A 2,667-nucleotide genomic window follows, 5' to 3' on the forward strand; every position below is an offset into this window, starting at 1 on the left:
AGGCCCCACGCCCAACTTCGGACCGCGCGCCTAAGCTCAAGGACACCGTCAACGCTGCGAATAAAGCAGGAATGTCTACTGGATGAAAAGGGTAGGTTTCCTCTGAGGACATGCGCTGAAGGCGTGTTTCCTGCGAATTAGATTCATATGTCCTTCTGAGCGGACTGAACAAAAACTACAAGTCGGAGGAAGGAGAAATTTGGTAATTTCACCGGCGTCAGAACACCGAGATGCCAAATTCTTATCTCTTTGGCGGCAAATGTATGGAGTTGCGTAAATCTTCAATCAAACACGTAGGAAGGCAACTAGCCTTCAGCACCGGGCTACCGGCAGCAAGAAACTAAGCCAACGCAGCCTCAGACGCGTGGGCCGCCCAAATGCATACTCAGCGCTAGGGGCCATTGACTCAATAAATGATGCGTTTAAACACATGCGATGTTATCGAGGGCGACATGATTTTCAACCAACTAAAACAACTTCGAAATCTTCTCAGTATTCCACCACTCCCAGGGCTCATTACAGTCTCCCCGCTTTTACCGGTATTTGGACGCTCACCGTTCTGTCGGAAAACAACAGCTTGCCCAACGCCACCACTGATTGGAGGCAAACCGAAATTATTTTCCTCAGAATTACTGAGTTTTCCAATTTGCAAATTCTGTGCGAACCTATTCATTATTTCACGTTTCAGTGGTACGTCGCTTATTACAGCATTTTGTTTAAGTGATTTAGGTTTCGAGATCACCGACCACCATCAATTTGCATTTTCTCACTCCCAAATATTCTTGCGTTCCGTGGCATTCCTTAAAAGCAAGCTGATATCCACAGAATGTGCAATGCATATTCCACCTGGGAAAATGGGTAAACGTCGTTTGTGTGCACTTTCCCCCTCGGATGTATCAAAGTTTTATTTCTCGGAAAACTTCGGCATAACACAGTTCTCAGTGAGGCTTGCTTTACATTCCGTAATATAATGGAGGGTTAGTCGAAGCTTTGCGCAGCAGTGATGGAAGCGCCATATTTGTGTTTGATCTCCATTTCCAGGTATGCACAGCTTGGCGGCAGATGTTGCAGCATAATAAGATATTTGCATGTGAATTGCCAACGCAATGATATCCTTCCCATTGAAAGTAATCAGGCTCCTTGGTTAGAATACGTCATTAAACCAAGCTTCACTGACGTGATATAGGGCCAAACATTGATGCTCATCATGGCTAATTCTGCTGCCAACTTTGACTTCCTCCTGTACCTGCAAGACCTGTGTATATGCTGATTATGAGGGCTCAACTAAGCACGTTAGCCTAATCCAATGGGCAGCGATAGCCTTTCACATTCATAATTGTATGCGTTATCTCTTATGGATGCTCCTCATGTTAAACAACATGCCAGTATCTACGTAGGCCAATGAACATTAGTGGTATGCGTGACAGCCTAATCCATCTGCCAACTGCCGCCCGTCCTACCCCTAACGGCAGGCGTTAATGCTCACCTTGGCTACCTATAGAAATTGTTGGGACGTACCCATGCACGCAGCTGAGTATGGCATAATTTGACGTGCAATGGCGGCCCGTCTGCCAAGCCCACACCGGAAGAATTCAAAAACACCCTCAGCGAATTATACTCCCATTAATATGTTTCACCGATATGACCGTAACTTCTAGTCCATTCAGTTCAATTTTAGGAAGCCGCTTTTACCCAAAAGTGTTTCGAAAGTAGTGTATAATTACCTGTAACCCGTGGACATAATCTACAATATTATTGAAAACAACCAAAGTTGCGGCGGTTTACTCCCCAAGTGCCTAATAAATCGTGCTGTTTACGATGCCCGGTCGGTTTGCAAAGCGAAGCTGTAGCCGTACTGTTGTAAAAATCACCACACTACCTGCTCAATTAGCCCCAATGGCGAAAGTGAGGGAGCCGTATATACAGTGATGATTCGGTAGCGATTATTGGACGCAGCGAAGTCAAAACTAGAAATGTGTGTGCAATTCAGTCGTAAGGCCAAGTGGTATAGGCTTCGGTCTTAGGATGCGAGGACCACGTGTGTCCTCATAGGTGAACCTATGGATGCAGCCATAGCGATGATCCATTGAGGTTTCGGGTAATCACTGTCAGATCTTTCCGAAAAACATGTCATTTGACGTGCTCGCGCTTGTGAACTGACATTTCGCGATCTTCAGCTTCTGCTTAAAAATGACTAAATCCAATGCCTCGCTGCTGTTGAGGGTTTATTCCTTCTATGTCATGTAGGTTTTGGCTTCATGCAACTCATCGTCCAGCTTGTACAAAAACTGCCTCAGCCTTTTCAACAAACTCGGCGATGTTAAACAGTCAACTTGCCTTGAACAACCGTCCATAATCGCACTCACAGAGACCTGGCTCCTACCAGATGTCTCTAACGCGGAGATCTCGATAGACGGTTATTCTATTTTTCCAGCTGACTCAAAAAGAGGGAGGGCTGGTGGGGTTGCTCTGTACTTACATGCGGCCCTACCAACCCCGATTGTCCTCTCTGACACCACCCCTGCACCCTTTTGCGATGCACTGTGGGTCCAAATCCCGCTGCGCGGGTCCGATTCTCTCCTTCTCGGCGTGGTCTACCGTAGCCCTTCGAGTCCCCCTGAAGATGACCAATTCCTCATACAAACCCTTGAGCAACTCTCCTCCAAC

This window comes from Opisthorchis viverrini (genome assembly GCF_000715545.1).
Source record: "Opisthorchis viverrini unplaced genomic scaffold opera_v5_261, whole genome shotgun sequence".
Classification (NCBI taxonomy): domain Eukaryota; kingdom Metazoa; phylum Platyhelminthes; class Trematoda; order Opisthorchiida; family Opisthorchiidae; genus Opisthorchis; species Opisthorchis viverrini.